This window comes from Mesitornis unicolor, unplaced genomic scaffold, assembly GCF_000695765.1.
Source record: "Mesitornis unicolor isolate BGI_N332 unplaced genomic scaffold, ASM69576v1 scaffold14133, whole genome shotgun sequence".
NCBI lineage: Eukaryota > Metazoa > Chordata > Aves > Mesitornithiformes > Mesitornithidae > Mesitornis > Mesitornis unicolor.
Genome location: NW_010172714.1, coordinates 70,124 through 91,365, shown reverse-complemented (window position 1 = coordinate 91,365; position 21,242 = coordinate 70,124). Strand labels below are relative to the sequence as shown.

The 21,242-nt window shown below is 38.1% G+C and overlaps 1 protein-coding gene across 1 annotated transcript in view; it reads right to left on the bottom strand.

Moving 5' to 3' along the window:
- PCCA (propionyl CoA carboxylase, alpha polypeptide) overlaps window positions 1–21,242 on the bottom strand; it is a gene marked incomplete at its 5' end in the record, with an annotated part of 91,097 nt that overhangs the window by 2,753 nt on the left and 67,102 nt on the right. The window lies entirely within an intron of this gene.

Below are 21,242 nucleotides of genomic sequence, written 5' to 3'. Positions count from 1 at the left end.
GTCACATGCATCCTCCTGAGGATTTGGGTGCCCAGTGAACCACATCTCTGTCGAAGGGAGTGCTCAGGTTCCCTGTACAATCAACAGGGAGAAGCACCTGTGAGGCCTCCAGAGGCCACAGGAAAAGAAACTGTCTGCCTAACCCAAGGATAACACACTGACTTGCTAAGGATTTCAGCAATTTTAAGGTTGAGTTTTTAGACGCCTAAAATATAAAGCAAGTACAAGCTCAGGTTTTCCAAAAACTTTGTCTTGCAACACGCCTGAAAAGGGGAAATGGAAAGGCTATGAGCTAGACAAGCCTAGGTACATACTTACATAGTTACTTCGGGATCCAAGCCAAGTAAGTCTTACACCAGATTTTGCCTAACAACTTAGTTCACTTCTAACTATCACAATCTACGAAGTTCAAGAAAACAGATACTGAAAATAACCTGTTCCCATACTAATGATGCTAAGTGTTACCTTTCGCATTCAATATCCAGCAACAACTGTCAAAACAACAAATCTGAGGAAATATCTATGGCTTATTGAGTGCAATGACATTTCTCAGCACCTCGTCTTGAAATTCCTGTATGACACCAAAACATTTAGACTGGCTGACAGGAAGCACGACAGACACAGGAGTTCCTGAAGAAGAGGAACAGGAATTTCCTGCACAGGTAGCAGGCAGCAAGCTGAGACATTTTCATTGCACTTCCTGGCATCGGAGCACCAGTAAGGAGGAACGTAGCAGGGTTTTGGCAGAGCCTGGCTGAATTCTCCATGGTACTCCACTGCATTAACCAACAGGATTTAGTGGTTTACAGCAACCTCATATTTCTTGCATGAAAGGTAAGACCTCATCTCAAACACAGCTTAGTAGATCCACTTCACTGGTGGCATGAGATTCCTTATAACTTTGCTGGCACGGCCCTGGTTCATATTGCGTTTGACTGGAAGTGACCTCATGAATCTGGCTGCTGGCCATCAAAGGAAAGACAGTCTTGTTCTCCAGCAGGGATTATTTTTGTTCAGTCCCGTCTTGCTGAGCTTTGTCAAGTGTATCTCCAAACAGGATGCATGCCTCTTGAATGGCATGACTATGATCCCTGCTTTGCCTGGGTTTCAAACAGTCATACAGGCGTATAATTCCTCTCCCTGCAACACTGGTGGTCAGGAGGGCAAAGTACAGAGCTGCATCTAAGACCAAGTACCCAGCGAGTTGTACTTCCCTCCTGGAATTGCTGGATCCATTTGCACAGGGATATTTTTAAGCTTTGCTAATCAAATGCCTGTGGCTCTGTAAGCTAAGACAGATACTCACATTAGCTCAGGAGACCCCTACTTTTTCTTCATTAAATCAAACTCTTCTCAAATAGACTATTTTTATGGGATTCGGAGGTTGGGGGTTTTATGTTAGGAAGGATCACAAAGTCCAAAAGTAAGGATCAAAGTCCAAGCTTTTTGGATATGGAAGTTGCTCATATGGAAGTTAACTACTTTAGAAATGCAGATGTTTCTATTGGGCTAAGAAACAGGCTTCTTGGTGGGTTTTGTTGCTGTTTTGTTTTGTGGTGTTTTGTTTTTTTAATGTCTGAGAAGTTGGAGTGCATGGGAAATGATCTCTTTGTTCTTGGGCAAGGTTGCTTCCTTAGCTGAGAACTCCTCTAAGTCCTCTAAAGAAAAAACATCTGGACTGCCGAATATATTTTCTACCAGCTCACGGAAAACTCCCCGAACTTCTGTCTGTTTTCAAAAACATGTAACTTCGAACACTTAAAATTCTACACACTGAACTGAAATCTGACTTATTCTGTTTACAGAAAATACTGAAAGAAAAAATGTCATTTTTACCATTATAAAAGACAAAATAATTTAAGGTCCTTCCCCTTCCCAGCTCAAATTCAGAATCCACACAGTACGTCTTTCGTAGGGTTCAGCGTGCCCACCCTGTCTTCTTCCAGTTTTGGCAAATGAATTGCCATCGAAAAAAATCACTGAGTGCAGTTCATCAAAGAAGTTTAGCAACGTTACATGCAAGGAGAGGGAGAGAGCAAAGGCAGCACCAAGGCCACAGCGGGAGGCAGGTGGGGATGGGTGTTAGGAACTCTCTCTGTAGAGGAATGGGCAGTTCTGAACCTCTCCACCCCAAAATTGCCTTCTAAAGAAACAGGGGCACATATAAAGAATACGGTGGTGGCTTGGCTCTAAGTCACCCAGGCATTACTCTAAGTGTTGAAGTCATAAAAACACGTAAATGGTGCAAGAAGCAAAACAGTGGTGTTCATCTGCTTCATTAGTTATTTATTTTCAATCTCTGGTGCTGTTTGTTCAACTACAGATTATGTCATGGTCCCATAATTTATGTCATACATTGCACAGTGTATTATGTCCCTTTTACCCTCGAGAGAGAGAGGGAGATACTTGGTAGCAATGCAGCAATTACAGCCCCGGTTTTCTTTGCAAGTTTTCAGTGAGGAAAGTAGACAACTGCTAAAAATTTTAGATCGACACACGCTTACTGTGCTCATGGAAAACAGACACGAGTTAAACTATTATCTATTCTAGCAAAAAAAAAAAATAATGAAAGAAAACAGACATTCACAAAAGCAAGTCAAGTAATAACTCTGCCCCAGCCCGTCCATTTTGATTGTCATTAACCAATCAGATAGAAGGAACTCAATAAAACTACAATTTTCTGCAGGTTTGTGGCAAATAAACTCCCCTCTCCCGATTACTGTTGATGATGTAATGAGCTACGATAAATGCCACCAGCTCCTCAAGGGTCAGGAAGTTGAGTATAGATTTTTTAACTTCCAATTCAAAATGTGTTCTAATGCTAGAGGGGGAAAACTTACAAATTCTCTTTACTTCTGATATTTTTGCTTTATAACACTTTACGTAAACACAGAGAAAACCCAAGCTATCATAAATTCTCCCATAATGAAAGACTATAAGCGTTTGAAAACCACATTATATGACACTCTGTAAAGCTGTTTTTCAATTGTGCAATTACCTATTCAGCAGTTAAATAAAAGTGAAATATTGACTTAAAACAATGTTAATGGTCAAAGAATCATTAAGAAATCCTTCATCATAACTTTCACAGCAGGTGGCCTGTAAAATGATCAAGAATAATGTGCTGGATTCTGTAGCCACCAAGGTCAGTTTCTGCATACAAATCTTTGCAGGGGGAAAAAAAAAGACCTTCAGAAAGTGGGCCATTCATCTGAACCAAGTTCAGAGAATTTCCAGCACTGTGAAAAGATATGTTATGCAAGCACATAGATGTATTCAGTGGGGGTAGACTGAACCAGCTACATGGAGACTACAAAGGAGCCCTCCCATGGCTCATGAATAAGTCGAGGAAATGATCAGAAAAAAATGGAGAGATGTTTAGACAGATGGCCCACTTAAAATGCCTGGGACAGGGCATAAGCAATTTTAATGAAACTTTAGATCTACCATATAAATTGTTTCTTATTTTCTTCGCACTTCCCCCCCAACAAAAAATCTCAAGAAAGGCAAATAGAAATTTAACAACTCAAACAAGAGCCTATCGTAGGATGTAAAAAAAGGAAAGGGGGAAGTAAATCTCACACTTTTGAGCATTATTGGTTTAATAAGTTCACACACAAAGAAATATCCTTCACAGAACCTTCAGCTATCAGATGAATATAAAAGCAGGGAATGGATAGATTAAAAGAATTCTAAACAGAAGTGTACTGCCAAACAAAACAAAAATCTAAGCTTTACTATCTGAGTACTTTCAACACTTTCCAACATAAAAGTTCATCTTTGCACAGAAAAGATAAAAGCAGCACTTTCACAGGATTATTTTAAGAACTAAAAATTATGTGAAAGGAATGTAAGAATCTGGGAATATTTTATTCAGCAATTTGAAGCATTTTCTACATCTATTCACACACAGTTTCTACATATATTGAGATTGATTCATCTATACATATCACGTGCACTTTTACATAAAAATAGCTTTTCCTTCTTTCTGCTTTGTGTGTGCTTATATATACACATATACCCCTTCCACTTAGAGTATGAAAATATACCATCATTAGAGTAAATTATAGTTCTGCATGTCATACAAAATAAGAACCTCTACGAGCCAGTGTGCCAGCTGATCAGACAAAGGCTGAAAGAATTACTCAATGGTTATGTCAAAATGGTTTTACATTACATTTTTACATCTTCTTACATATTACATTTAGATAAGTAACAAATACGCATATATATATATATAGTCATGTACTCTATCTGAATAGTGACCACAGGAAAAAATTCAACTACGTGGAAGGTAAACTATTAAATAAAAAGCACACGCAATGGAGTGCACTGTGCTTTGATTCAAAACAGGGTACATCTGAATGCTTCCTTTTCCTTCACAGAAACCTTTTGGGGGATCTGCATTGCCATAAGGGCCTGCAATCCAGTGCCCAGTGAAAACCTCCAGTGCCTTCATCAGTGAACCCCAGATCAAAGCTAAGTAAAAAAAAAAATAGTTAAAGCTAAATCTTATAAATCTAGGGTGAATTTAGCTGCCCAGATCTAAGTGTGTGGGCTCAACCGCTTTCATCTGTTTAACTAGCAAGTACCCCTGCAGACAACCTGAGCTCACACTGGCTTGCCCTCTTCCACTCTGCAGGTCTCTAAGGGTGCAGGGGTTGGGTGCTGCAACCAGAGTCACCCTAACATGATTGCTTTGCAGAATTAAATATGTGGGTTATCACCCTGTGAGGGTTCAAATATACCTCCCATCTCTCAAGAGAATGAGACAAGGTCCAAGAAGGCATTAGGGGACTCACCATCCTACCCTGTTGATAGTAGGAAGGAACGAGAGATTCATGGAGATTCAGAAATCTAGCTTTGCAGCCTGACGATGCATCCTCTGGGACAAAAGGTTTTGACATTTACTCCAGGAAATTTCTATTCACTTCACATTTAAACTGCATGAAACAAAGCAATCCTGGGAGCTGCAAGTACAGCTCAAGACCTCTCAATATCAGGGGAGGATCAGACTGCCCAGTCCTTCAGTAGATGCCAGCACACCTTGAAAATTACAAATAAATGTAAAGCATGGTATCTGAAACTCATTTCCTCTCCTATGACATGTCAGGGCCTACTTCAGCATTTGGGTTCTCTCAGAAAAAGGAAACATCACAAGCATTAATGATGGATAAGAGATGTTGCTCCTTGTCTCATCTGTGAGATGAGAAGCAAGGAAGCTTCAAATCACATGTTCACAAGTACAGAGAAAAGACATTTATTTTCCATATAATTTACAAGTCTGTGCTTCTGATCTGTTCTTCAAACCATCTTTCCTAAATCAGCAAGACTATTTACCAAAGAACGAACTACTTGCAAGCAAGTGTTTTTGATCAGATCACTCAATATTGACTTGTGCATGCTGACAATTGTTACAGAAAGAAAAATTTGAAAATCTGTTCATCATCAAAAATTTGGGGCTATTTCTCCTCCATTAAAGTAGTTAATTTCACAACTGTGTTTCTCTTTAACACCCTCCATTTTTATTAAGAGTTTACTTTGGGCAGTTGGAAAACATCATAATCATCATCATAATCATCATCATATAATTATTAATAAATAATTAATGATAATATATTATATTAATATATAATTAATATTATTATACACATATATAACAGATAATATTAATAATATATATAATAATAATAGTACACTCCGCAAAAGGAAAATTACAAACTCCTTTTCCTTTACAAGTTCTCCTGTATTTCTTTGAACAAGGAAACTTATTAATTCTTTTATTCTGCAGGTATTTAGGAATAGTCTTAAAATAATTATCTCACTTTCTTCTAATGCTCAAAGAGCCTCAGAACAAATCACTGTGATGCAGCAGGGAGGACTACAGATCTGTTAACAATCATCTGGTAGCAGTTGTATCCTTCCATATAAGATGACGGTATTGCGATGTAGCTGTTCATTGGGCAGGCTGCTTCCTGCACCTCCATTCAAAAAAAGGCTGTGCCCAGTAATATTGTGCTATCTTTCACTTTGAAGGGAGTTTAGAGTATTACAGGTTTCCTGTGCATGTTAAAAATAGGCAGCAAGCAATCTCTAAACTACTAATATGAAAATGGAGGTGAAATGATTAAAAGATTACGTACTGATAAGTTTGGTAAGGTAACAGTCATTCAGTTTTACATCTTCACATAAGACAACTTTCCATACTCTTTTTTTTTTTTTAAACATCCAGGCAAACTGTGCATTAGTCTTGCTCTACTCATCCCAGTAGCGAAATCTGCCTTAGTTTGAGATTAGTAGGCTACATCTAAGTTGCCACTAACTGCTGTAAACCTGAACTCAAAACACACTTGCTGCTTTAATCCATCATCCCTTTTGTCAGAATTTAGCATTTCAGTTATTCACCCACATTTTCAGTAGAAGTTTGAGAGTATGGTAACTCAGAATTAATCTAGACAACACATAGTGGGTGTGAGAACATCAGTATTTTAGTTCAAAAGTCAAATACATACAGTGAGTATCAGCTCATCACAAACTAGAAATCCACTCATACCAATACACACACTAATTATAGCTAGATTAAATACTGATTCATCTTTTATTCACATAAAGAGATTATCTTAATTACTGTTTCTGCAATTACAGTCCCTCAAAACCATAAGCTCAGTATTTAGTTTAGATATTGGGCAATAGTTTAAAAAGTAAACAAAAAAATACTTAAATTCAGGCTCAAAACCCCTTACTTAGTTGTCCAGTAAAGAGTTATGTTAAGTGCTTAGCACCTGCCAGCTCCTCTCAGTTGAAAGCAATGAGAATGCTGCAGAGTGCAGCACATTTGAAAAATCATTCTACCAATCTGGAGGACAGAATACCTTTATTAGAACCAAATCTTAAACTTCCATCTTGAAGAAATCTTGGCCTGACATTCCAGCACTGTCTCTATTCCGTTATATAATACCTCCTTGAACACACCACTGTTTCTCCAACTAGCAGTAATTTACAAAGTTAATCCCCAAAAAATACATTAACCCAACTCTTTCATATTCAGAGATACACATCTGCACCCATAGACTTTCATATCCTCCATTAAAGGCAGTAACATCTGACTGAAATGCAGCATTTCTTTAAAGAATAAAGTTCATAAGACCCAGTACAGTGAAACCTGTCAACACTTGCTTAACTTACTAACTCTAGAACCAGATCAGGAGCAAGACACAGCTACTACAGTCAAGGGAAAAGGAAAGACATCAGAATAAGGCCACCTCCGAGGAAATCTGACAACAGCACTGTAAGAATATCAGCCTTCTTCAAGGCTCACAGGGAACACATTGTGCAAACTAATTAAGAGTTATAAATTATATTACACTAACAAAAAAAAAACAAACACAAACTGTCTTAGAGCCAAACTGAAAATATCTTCATACAGAACAACATCTCCAAATATCTTTTTAAGGTTATTAAGCACAATGTATTGAGTGGTACCTCTCCTGCGTATAATAGTTTCATTTAGGTCTCTCATCTAAGATTTAGTGCAGTCGCTTTTGATGTGTCAGTCCCCTCAGAACTGACCAGACTATATTGCTATAAGTATGGAATGATTTTTCTTTTTTCCACACTTTGTCATACCAATAATTTGACTTGGTCTCTTTAAAGCCTGTCACATATGCAATATGCTGAAAGTAATTATTTTAAACAGAATTCTACTCTTTTTGTTGTTGTTGTTCATCTTGGAAAATATGTTTGCACGAGACTTCAGGAGGGTTCCAGAGTGCTGTAAGAGCTCACCTATCACACAGAGCTTGCCATCTCCTGTAAAGCTGGTTGCAGCAGAACCAAGAGAGTCCATCCATCTCAAGGCCATGAGGTTAGTTTTGTGATATAGCTGACAATTCAAGAAATACACTGAATGCACATTCAGGATGGCACACAGTCCCAGAAACAGATGGTAAGATGTTCCCTTACTAGCCAACCTGTATGCCATAGTGCAAGAAACAAAAGCTCACCAAGAACAATGATTAATTTGAAACAACGTAGTTTTCTAGACAGTGGCTAGCATTTCAAAAAGATGCTCCTTTACTGCATACACAGGATCTAGTGCTGGGTGACAGCACAAATATGAATGATGTATCTACCAAACCACAGACAAATGTGATTAGAGCATTTGGCTGGAGGTACTCAAGGCAGTTTCCCACAGGCAGTGTGACAGCTACTTCCTCTCCCTAACATGTAAAAAATGTGGCACATTTCACAGATTCTAAAGCTTTGTTCTCTGTTTGTTCTGCACTGAATTCCTGTGGAACAAATTAATGCCACTAATTCTGTTAGAGGAAAAAAACAGCAGATGAGAAAAACCCCAAGAGTTCATTAAAATTATATTAGATAACATAAAACATGCATATCTTCAATAAGTACTAATTCTTCATGTCTAGACAGTTAAAGCACATAGCAGAGCTCCAACGACTCACAATACCTTCAATACATCTTCTACTGTACTTTCGGCTTACACCCAGAGTTCACATCACTGAGACTCTGTCACCTGACATTAACCATCTTTTCCCTTTATAACTAATGGAAAGAGAAAGGTACCTCTCCACAATGAGTAAGACCTTACATAGGCTGAACTACCTTTAGGTGACGCTTATCTGTATTTATTACATTACTTAGGCACTACAAATCTGGGCCAAACGCAGGCTCAAATTGTTATTTGACAAAGTCATATGTATTCAAAAGAAGATAAATCTCTATTGCTTTCAACATATTTTCATCCTTTTAATAGGGCACCTGCCATTGTTCATATTATGGTCTCACAAGTAAAGAGAAGAAAGCAAATAAGAAAAAAAAAGTGTGTAGGTTTCCTACTTCACTAAAGTTATACGCATCAGATGTGAATGAAAGAAATCCAGAAGAAGTTATCCATTAAACTAGAGTTGATTGTGAAGGACAAAAAAAAAATGTGTAACATTGTGTAACACATGCCTCATGCTCAGTATTAACAAAAGATACTTTTGCCCACTATGCATTCAGCTGACTAAAGTCAAAGTAGAGAAGACACTGGCTGTGTAGGTGGGATGGACCCACGGAGTGGCAGTAACACAACTGCACATGAAGTTTAACACAAGGGGGGTCATCATCTTAGATTTTCTTCTGTTTATTTTGGGATAATCGTGATCCATGGAGCATGGGAACATAAAAATGGACATACTGGGTGGCCCAAATACCCACCTGGTCCAATATTCAATGATCAACAGTAGACAGTTAAATAAGGTATAAGAACAGTACAGGACTGCAGTTGCACTCCTACAATTTACTTAACTAGAAGTTCCTTCTCCTTACTTGCCTTTCACCATGACAATTAGCACTAATCAAAGTAGTTCAGCAATTCACAAAGCAAAGAAATAGATGTCCCAAATATAAAACATTCTTCACACACAGAATATACATAAATAACATAAGCCACATATAACATGCTATACAGGTACCTTTTTATATGCTATACAAAACATTGTTCTTTAAACGTTATTTCTTACACATTGATTTAATATTTAATGAATATGATTACACTTTTTTTTCAAAGATGGTAAGGTTCCTCTTTCTTAGTAAGCTACTACATAAAACTATACTTGTCTGTGCATGTTCCTACTATAAACAACCATGAACAACCACCACTGTGGTCAAGAGGATGTTCAAAAAGAACACTAAGTTTATTTTTTGACAGAAAAAAAAAAGACATTTTGAACAGAAATTGTAAAGTAAAACTGTTGCACAAACAGGACATGACATACATTACCTATCTGGTTTTGATCCAGTGTCTGCAACTATGTCCACTGGTATCTTCTGAAAATTTAGATGGAAAACTACCAGTAATCAGCAAAGAAACAAACAAATAGCAAGGGAAAAGCCAAAGTATTTTCAAAATACACCTTCAGAAGTAGTGTATGGCAGCTGAGAGAGGCCACCTTAGGAAGATGTTTAGAAACTGTTCCCACAACTTTGCCTTCAACCCCAACCCTTCCTCTGTGCTCTCCCGCTTCCACTGAGGGAATCCATACATGTTGACAGCCACATTCCTTCTAAGCCAAAGTCTCCTCACCCATATCCAACATAATTTCTCTAAAATGCAAATGACTGCAGTCCCTTTTGGGCCTTCCTGTGTGAGACGAGGTGGCCTCATCTCTGAAGAGTGGTGTTCCACTCTAAGGGCTGTGAACGCAACCATTTCAAGCAAACCAACTTACTTTAAACGCAAACAGCAAAATCCTATCAGCTCTCACTACCTCTTGCTTCTGGGAAGACACATCCAAATGACTGAAAGCTGAGGAAGTTCCGGAATAGTGCTGCAATGCCTGGTATAAGGAGAATGAAACTTAAATGGCCAGAAGACTACCGGGATTTTGGAAATCCCTGGAAAAGGGATTCAGTCTATTCACTCAGAAAGGTTCACTTCAAATAGGTGTTAAGACTTGGGAAAAGGAAGCCTGTAGTAGAGGCAAACATGCAAAGTCCAAGATAGAAAAGTAGAAAAATCACAGCTAATAGAGGAGTAAGGTGAATTTAAAGTTAGTAAACATCTTTAAATGATTGTGATTTGCCTGAGGATATAAGTAACAAGAAAAAAGGATTTGCTGCAGGGGGGTGTGGGGAAAACATAGCGTTTAGAAGAGAAGTACTCTCACTAGTTCAAGGAAAGGAACAGATAAAAGCTGTTGGTTTATGGCATCTCCCTTGTCTAAGGACTTTAAAGGCTGGGTGCAGCCAGATGAGGGCTTGCTTTAAATTTCAGTGTCTGGTAGAAAAATGGGCAGCGGGGCCTGGAGAAAATCATTACTGGGTGACCAAGGCGTATCAGATCATCACTCATAGCAGAGAGCTCAGCCTCAGAAACAAGTGCCACAGCATAGGGGTCAAGACAGAAGCTTTAAGTTCAGGAAGGATAACAAATATCCCAGTTTTTTTGATATGTTTTTTAAATGTGGAATTCAATACATAAATAAATTATTTGTTTCGTCGCACTATTAGCTGCAGCATGACTAATTTTACTGAGCACCACAGAGAGACAGGATAAAGACCTGTCATCATCTCCTTTCTAAGTCAATGGGTAAACATCCCTGGTTTCAAAAGAACCGGGTCCTGCTCTGCTCTTTCCTGCCCAATCTTTCTCACTTTGAAGATACACGTTAAAGGGAAGCCACAGCCAAAACAAACTCCAAGCACCACATCTAGCTACATGGAGAAGTAAACCACTAAAGAATGGTTTGTGAAAGATACTAAAGAGTCATCCATAATCACAAAAGAAAAAGTCATCTGAGCAAAAAATACTCAGGCCTTTGAATACTTAATATGAGCCAACAAAAATCAGTGTATTTTTTATTTAAGACACCATCTACCACAAGTATCCCATTTGAAATACGGTAACATATTCATCTAGTTTTTAAGACTCACAACACCACCAGTTACAAAGGTGAATATTTAGCATCTAAGGCAGAACAGAGAGGGCTACCTCTAACACAGGTAGCTGATCACTGATTTTGAGTTGTGCAAGTGTCAGGCGTGGGATTCAACTCCAAGATAATGAATAAAAGCACAATTAGCAATGCAACCTCTTAAAAATTTCTCCCATTAAAATTACATAAATCTCCATTGACACAGAGCAAAAAGTAGGCCTGTGGTCTTACATATAAAGAAATGAAAAATGATGTTCTCTTTATTATTACTTGGTAACGCGCATACCAGGGGATGTCTTACCAAGAAAGTGAAGAAAGAGCTCTCCAAGACTTCTGAGAAAGGCAGGACTCATTTTTCTTGTGAAAATGTTTCTCCAATATTTTTGCTTAAACACACACACACTCTCTAAAACTATGCAGAAGTGACCTGCCTCTCCAAAAGCTGAAAAGAGAGAAGCCTTAGCTCAATCTTATATGTTTACACTTTTAATCTTACCCTTAAACGAGACTGAATTGAGCATAACCGCACTGAAGGTCAGCTTCTATACAGGCATATCAAGTTTCAAGCCAACAGCTCTTCTATTTAAAATATGTTAGATAAAAAGGTAATATGCTCTCTCTAAGAGTCCCCTTGAGGTTAGAAGAACCAATAAATTAACTGTTACCATATGTTTGGCTCTTTTTGGCAAAATTCAGTAACAAAACACTGCCAAACCTCTTTTGGCAGGTAATAAGATTTGGTAGCTTATAGTACAACTTGGGTAAAAAGGAGACTGGACAGAAAACTTGGAAATTAATAGAAGAAGCTGCATCTCTATCCTTGTATAGTTAGCTATATGCTATTGAAAGAAAGTCTAATGAAGTCAACCCTATGGGTCTGATCTATAATAAGCAGCTGTCTCCTCAAAAAAACCTGAATCAAATGCAAACCCAAACACTCCAGCTAATACAGTAGTGCAAATATATTCTGCATCTCCTTTTTTTAAACAAAGCTAGATATATATGATCTATTTTGAAAATGAGAAGCTCTGTAATGTTAGTACTCCAAAGTGTTAAAATGCATATTATTAGTGCTTTCATTATAGTGGGTTTATTTCTTCATAAATAAGCAAAGTCTGGGCTTATTTGCAATGGTGTGTTCTTCTCTTATGTTAAAATTAAATACTTTTGTTTTCTCCACATTCTTTATACCTACATAATTGAGAATAGAAAGTGACAGATAAAAAGCCTTTAACATTACACCTCCAATTGTAATTATAGACACAGGATATTAAATTCTGGGTATTTTAAGGACATCTATTACAGACTTTAAAAATTCCAGCTAAACAGGTGGGGGCAAACCTATTCCTATTCCTTTACCAAGACAGGCAGGACATCCTCTGCAAGGTCACAGTTATATGAAATCAATGCTTATTCAGATATAAAAATATTCATTTTATTTTTGTAATCACTTATGACAACATACCCTAAATTCATTATTCTCATTTCCAATAAAATTAATATAGCTTGTTCTTCATGCCTTTATGGTTTGCATGTACAGACACTTAAAAATTCCAATCAATTGCATCATCCCATTAAATTCTAATTTTATGTATATAAATCACTTGCTATTCAGCTTACAGCTCCACACACACATCTGGCAAGCAGTTTGAAGCAGGTTGACAGGTACAGGCCAGACATTTCACTTCTTAAAGTCATGTTATTGCATGGTTAATCCTATATTTGCATTAATTTGATTACAAGCATTTACAGGTAAAAGTAATCCTGAAGAGTAGGTCTAAAGATATTATAAGTTTCTGGAAGGTTTTTCCAGAAGAAAAATATTTTTGCCTTCTACAGATGCTCGCCTCATTCAGCCATTTGGGATTTTATTAATAATCCTCTCATTACTGTATTAATCTTCTGATTTCTTATTTTTTATTTTAAGTAAGGCAATTTCCATGAAGACTTGACACTAAAATCAGAGACGTCATTACCCTGCAAAATATATCCTCAGTTCAAAGTATTTAAGAGGGTTAAACAAAATGCAAACATTTAATGCAACATTAAGCATGTGAAATAAAAACTTGATTGCCTAAAGAAAGCATGCTATGCTGTTACCCTGGTGACAGGTTAAAAAAGGATTGTGAGCTGAATGGCTGTATGATATGAAATTAAAATGTTTCACATTGAACAATCCAAAATGAATTGGGAAAGGTTAGAGCAGAGGAGAGAGAAATCAATTCTCCAATGGCAATGGTGAATGGAAGTGAAGTCTGAATAGGATTTGCCAGTGGGGTGCAACAGCTGCCAAATATCCTGCAGCCAAAGAATTACAATAATACTGATGAAGTGTGCAAGAGCTTTTGGAATCATTGCAGGGAACAGAGAAATACTCCTACAATAATGAGGCCATTCTATGTCCCATCCCACTTTCGCAGATGAATCAAAGGAAAAAGAAACAGCTGAAAATTGTAATACTCAATAACAAAAGTATAAATGAATTATCTGTCCCTTCAATCAATATCTTATCTGTAACTACAGCCTTTGTGAACCTTGAATGAAGCAAGCATGCTAAAGAATGGACAAATCAACACACATACATGTAAAAGTATGCAGACAATATTGAATGAGAGACTTTTTTTCTCCATATATTTTGTTGACAACATTTCTACCGCAACGGCATCCAGAAAAAGCTATACATCACACAAACAGCAGGACACAACCAGTGCCTCAAGGAACTTCACAAGGTAAGGACCTGATGTTCATGCTTATCTTTTTTATGTTAATAATCCTAGGAAAGAAACATCAGTAAAACTTCTCATGTGAATGCATTTACTGAGCTTAAGAGTCCCTCAAAGTCAAGAAAATCTTTGTCCTTCCATAAAAACCTCCAACACAACTTCATTTCTGCCCTTCAAAACTCCAAATAAAATAAACAGATGGAGAGGAAAAACTATGCTAAAAATAGCTGTAAAATGACCAGGGAGCACATGGTGATTTGTACGCACCTTGTTAGTTCTATGGTTTCATGCAACACTTTTTACATGGAGACAAATATTAAAGAACAGGTTTAGGAGGTGTAAACCTGAATGAGAAAAAAAGAATTGTTAGGCTTATAAAAGGGATCAAAGCAAAGGAAAGACAGAAAGGTCTTCTGGTAAAGAGAGGATCTTGCAGAAGAGGAGGTAATAAGCAAGGGATGGATGAGAAGAGGGCCAGATGCTCAACTAAAAAGGGCCAGGAATACAGCAGCACAACAGAAAATATTTGCATGTGTATACTATGTAAATTCAAGTTTCAACATTAAGTGAACAGTAGCCACAGAAGCTATAAAGCTCCTACAGCAACTGCTCTAATAAAAAATAAACCTAAGTACATAGCCAAGTCCATCTACTTTAGAGAACGGCTTTGCCACCAGCAGTCACCTCTGCAAGATGCATGTCACTGGCTTTGGGGATCTTCCTAAGAGATGCCCAGTGAGGTTCAAACTTTTCATAATTATTGCCTTCATAATGATTTCATAGTGGTTATCAACTCTAAAGACTGAGCAAGAGAGGATACCTGAGTGCCCAGGACACCTTTTTCCCTATAAATGACATAGGATGACAGGCTATGTAAATTTCCCATAACAGACCATTCTGTTTCTAGAATATATGTTAATGAATCATATGAAATGATAGTTCTGCTTTCAAACTATATAAATACCTTATATTACTTATGCTACCAACTCCAATTCCATTAATTGAATCCAATCAAATAAACAATATGATACATACATTCTGTAGAAGTGGACATAAATGCTACACCTTGAAATGTCCCATTTCAACATTCATACTTTACATAAAAGCTTATTGCCACTGGCCACAAGTACCTGTTTCATATATTTGCATCTACTTCTTTCTCTCTAGCATATATAATCCTCTTTCTGTAATGAGCAACTGAAAAATGTACATAAAGAGTAAATAAACCAAAGATGCTAGATTATTACATAGGGGCACGTGGTTTAACAGTGACTAAGCAATAATAAAAAAATACATTAAGTAATTATTTATGAGAGGTCAAAAGAACAACATCAAGTAGCACCTAAAGAGACAAGAGAGAGTTGTTACAAATCAGAAGAGCACATTATAAACAAGGACAGCACACACAAAAAAACAGTCTTAGTACCTTGCTAGGCTACACGGAAATTGCAAAACCACACAGTGGAATAACAGTCTGAAGCTGCAGTAGTGACATAAACATATCTAGCACTTTCAATGGCACAACAGTAAATCCTAGAAAGAATGCTTGACTTGTTGACCAGGGTACCAGAACAGTAAGGATAGGACAGTGTTATTTTGATGAGCTGAGGATGACTTCAAAACTCCAAAGCGAGGGAACGAAGAAAGCCACAAGTGGGCTGGACTTGGTCATCCTTTCCAAATGAAAACAAAGTGGTTTACCTTTATTTCACACCGAAGGGTGTTTGTAAGGCAATGCAAAGGATAAATATTTAGCTCTACTTGCAAAAACTGTTCATGTTATTACTGCAGTTCAGGGGCGGGGAGGGCAGAGAGCAATAGAAATCAAGTAATACAATTGATACAATTCAGCAGTGCCTGTGACTGCTGTGAGTCAGAACTCTCCCACTTTCCAAGTGGCCTGTTCAGATGACTCCAGTGAGTTTTCCCGACATCACCTTCCTTCTTCTTAAAATTAATGTCACATAACCTTATCTCGTGCTGCTCCAGCAGTGAAAGGGCACCAGAAAGCTCTGCTATTGGGCAGCTGACCACCCCTCCATATGGGGAAGCCCTAGGCTGGCAAAGAGCTGGCTCCATCCCACACTCCAGTAGGGTAATAGGTGCAGTCCATGGGAAAGCAAGCATGCCTGAGAGGTGTGGGGCTCCATTGTTCTCCAAGCGGTTCCCTCACTGCCCTGATCCTGCAATGGCAACAGGCATCCAAACCATCATTATTAAGTGTACCTGAGGATTTACATCAATACACTGGTACCAAACCAGCCTAGACACAAACCTACAATAACTCATTAAATAAAAAGCTCAATGCATCTGTCTGTTCTTGCAGTTCACCAGTCATGTTATGGCCACGGCACTGGACCCCTGGATTTTCAGAATTTTAAAACATATAAAAATTCAGACAAGCTATTTCAGAACTTGACAAAAACTTGCTTTTATTTTATCTTGTCACTCTACACAATTGCCCTTCCTGTGAAAGTATTACTTTATGCTTAGAAAGCATCATCCATTTTAGGTCTCAAAATACTTTATACATGTTGATAAATAAGTAATTACAAAACCTCAATAATGTAATAAAGTATTAAGGCCATTTTGTTAAATGAGGCCCAACCCAACTGACTTCTCTAAGGTCTCCCAAGAACAGTTAGGAGTTTAACTCAAGACTCCCTAATCTCAGTCTCCTATATTGAAAACACAGGAGCAAGAAAAAATTTAAGGGTTTTTGCTAGCAATATAAAACATTTTCCAGTGTGTTACCATCCTTTTGCATGCAGCATCAGGTAATATGGGCATGCAGCCTCACTGTTTTTTTCCAAGCCATAAATGATGAAAGGGTAAAACCCATAGAAAAATTAGAAAAATACACTTAGCAGCCAACACAAGCAACACATAGGAAGTGCTGCAGGCAACTGGGTTTAGAAGTATAAACATCACATTAGTAGACCCATGAGATAGCATGATGTAGCCACACCTGGAGAATCACTCTCCTATTCCTCTCCCAACCCACTAATGAAAACAAGTCTGAAGCCAAAATGTGAAGATTCGACTGTACAACATCATTTTTGGTCTCAAAGGCTAACTACATCAAACAGATGTAAAATAAGCTGGATTGACTTCAGCCAAAATATGTTTCCACTTGAAACAAGATCGAGGTCTGTCTAGAAGACCTTAGGATTTTACTAGATGCTGTAAATCTGTTCAGCAGCTGTGGGTGGCACCAGTTTCACAATAAACTGGACTATGGAATAAGTAGGAAAAATCCTAGGTAAAATAACTGAAAGCTGAACAATGAAGCAATCATCAATCATTCATGGCTCTTTCCTGTAGGAAACATGTGCTCCGATTATCTGGATACCACTGTGAAATATTCACATTAGCATCTGACTCATAAAATACCAAGCACTTTCATTAGCTAATTATCTTTAAAAAAAATAAAAACACACAACCTTCTTCTCAAGAAAACTGGTTAAATAATGAGTTACATTTAAAAAAAGCAAATGCTCTAAAATATTAGTTTACATAACAAAAGTAAGTGTCTATATTTCTGTAACTCTGAGGATGCACAGGTCTCCAAAGGTTGGCAAATTAATCCTCAGAGACTGTTGGTGAGGCCAGGGGCATACAGCAATGCTGTGAGTGGAAACTCACCTGTGGGTGCTCCACCCAAATCATAACACAATTTACTCTAACACAGGAAAGGCAAAGCAGCCTTCAGCTTATGGCCTGCATTAACCTCAGAGTGACATCAACTATTGCCACAAAGAATCCCACTACAGGGGTCACATCTAATTGAAACTGGCTGAAGAAAGTTGAGCTTTTGATCCTAATGAGGCAAAAGCTCGCAAAGCATCAGAGCACGTTCCAGCCAGAACCTTACAGTTAATGATTCAGTCACTCACAGGATCCCAAAATATGTATTTTCCAGTCACATCCCTGCAAATATCACCCACTGTAGAGGAGAACTCCCCTCACAAGACTGCTACCAGTCTGATCTGTGTCACAGATCCCAAGCTCACCTCTGCATCCCCCTTCTATGAGCCATCCTCTGTTCATCTCTTCCTCCTTGCTACACATTCCCACCCTTCCAGCTCTTGCAGAATAATTTCACGTGTCACAAGTACTTAACCTGGTTCTGTCAGAATAATCTCAAGTTAAGTATTACTGCTTCTAGGCTAATATGGGTCATTTTAGCAGAACCAGAGCAGAAAGCAACTACATACAAAAGCACGTCTGTATATCTGGAGGAGGAGGAGAAGGGAAAAGGCAGAGGCCAAGGAAAGAGCAGGCTGGGACAACAATTCCTTCATCTGTCAGCTCCATTTCATCCAATCACAGTCTCAGTAGCACTGCTAGTGAAAAGTGGAGCTTCTGTGAAGACTTCCAAGCATGGCTCTTTCTAGCTAGCTATCTGGCTAGAATAACAATCCTGAGCTTGGACTGAATAAATCACGGCAAAAAAAGACCTCAAAATACCCCTGCTGTTGTGAAAAGAATGCATATGATACATATGGCTCCCAAAAGGGAAAAGAAAAAACAAACCAAAACCAAAAATAAGCATATAACTCAAGTTCAGCAAAAAACCTGTCTATTTGGCAGCTGTGACAAGTTTAGAAGAAATGCATAATTTCAAAATACTGCTTATCAGTGCAACTCCTCACACAAATTCCGCAACTGCTTTCAGTGCATGCAAAAGAAAAAACTGCTGTCAACATAAATAGTGCCAGAGAGCTGAAGTTTTGAAGATGATCATCAATATGACAATACAGTTTACCAACACACTGGGAGAATGTTATGGATCAACTCTGGGACATGCAGTCTGCCTAATCTGCTTACTTCCTCCAACATGGATTTAAAATTCACACAGACTCCAAATGCCCAATTCTGCCACAGCAAACCGCATCCAAGATTACAACTGGCCTTTTTGATCTGTTGCCAGTAGCATGGGTTCCTACTCTGCACTTTTAATTTACTGGTATTTTTCAAACAGATTGCAGTCATACCAATAAAGATGTGCTTTCTGTGGTCGCAATCCTGCTCCCTAAAATGTCCCTGTGACACGGAACACCTTCAAAAACAAGTCAAGATGCAGTTTGGGTAAGTTAAGGCGATGCTGTGAGGTATCTTGGTGGGACTGCAGTAACTTGCATGCTCCAGAGTTGTCAGTCCCCTCTAGAGGGAGTCCAGTAGCTGCTCTGAGGAGTGGAGAACACTGTCCAGGACACCACAATCCTTTGACCTCATTCTGCCTTTATTTCTTTGACTTTTCCACTGAAGGAGCTGCAGGATTTGGGGGAAAGGGTATCATTATCAGGTTTGGATTTCTTCAGAAGTTACACACCAGTAAGCCTTCTGCATTAACCTCATCGTAATTTGGCCTCAAACAGGCAGATTTACTATCACTAAGACAAGTAGATCTAACAACATATGTGGATTAAAACAACAACCTATTCACTAAGAATCACACTGAGATGCCAGTTAGAGAAAATTTTAAGGCTTAACTTCTAAAGGATTAATTTCAGAGCTGCATATGTCACAACAGACAGAAAAAAAAAAATCATCCTTTGAAAGCTGAGCTGAACGCAGGTACACCCAATCACGGCAAGAGAAAGTGAGCTTCCCTGGACTGGAAAGACTTGTCAGCTTCACCATTTAAATTCTGAAAAAAAAAATAAATCAGACCTTAATCTAGTCTTACCGAGCACAAACTGCATGTGATCAGATTTTGCTGCCTTCTCTGCTCATGTTGGAATGGAGGAAGTTAGGTTAGAAGGACTCAAAAAAATATAAGCTCTTTTTTTTTTTTTTTGCTTTCTTTATCTCTCAAATCAGGAGTGTATTTGTTTCCCCGATGTAGCACAAGAGAGATGAATGATCACGCCTGACTGCTCAATGCAATACTTTGTTTACATATTTGACATCTTGGTTAAAATAGTTGTACATGTCTTTTTTTATTCAGATACATAAATACCCAGTACTGAAAGAAAATACTTGCAATAGAAAGAAAACATTAAAAGAGTCTTCAACAATTGGAGCATTTTTCTTTTCTTGTTAGCAAGTAAGAACATCTTCCAGGCCATAGAAAAAAAATATCTCAAATTGGAGCAGGGAATGCAAAAGCAGTTTGAGAATCACAACTTCACTCAACAATTCCTATCCTTACTCCATGTGCAAAGTAATCCATTACTTCTCTATAGCAGTACCAGACTCCTTAACTTCCTATGCTGGCCAATAAAAACTACAATCAAGGCTCCTCCTCATTTTCTTTCATTCATCTTTTATTTAGAGATCAGTGGCCTTAGAGTGTCTGTTCTCCTTATGCCATTTGCTATGGAGGACATAAGTTGTGGAAGGAAATAAGAAGGTGCTTTACTTTTCCACATAGGTGCATAATGCAAGCAATAGCCCTACATATGCTCTATATTACAAAGTCATTATGCTTGCTCTAAGTGTCTCTCTTTTTTTCCCCTCCTGTGTGGTTTTTTTTTAGCACCATATGGTACTATTTATCTTTGTGGGTACAAATAAAAATAAAGACTTCTTGAAACCACAGTTGATTTATTCCTGACCACTGTAAAATCAGTAATAGAATATACTGTCAAACCACTGGCATAGAATGTAAATAATGTCTACCCTGCATTCTGACTTCCCCCTCTCTCACACAAACATGCAACTACATTAAAGATGTGAGTAAAGAAGAGTGACGCTGAAGTTAGGATTCACTGTACGCAGCTGTTGCAAACACCGACTACCCGAGCAAGGTTCACATATTCAATTGTCATAACAGGTCTCAAAGTGTTGACAATGATGGGCCAGAGGACAATAAAAGCTAGAAACATCCCAGATGAAAAGAGCACGCTGTTCCAAAAAGCCAAAGCAGTGAATTAGTGTTCTGACACAAGGTACTGCAATGGTTAGCCAAATAACCAAGTACTACCTAGGTTACTAGAGCTACTACCCAAAAGATTGAGGGACCACTCAAAGCACCAAAAAACATACTTAAGATAAGGTGCTGACTCTTCCAGCACTTACCAGTCAGAAAGGGTTCTCAGAGTTAGACCCTAAACTATTAAAGTTCTTCATC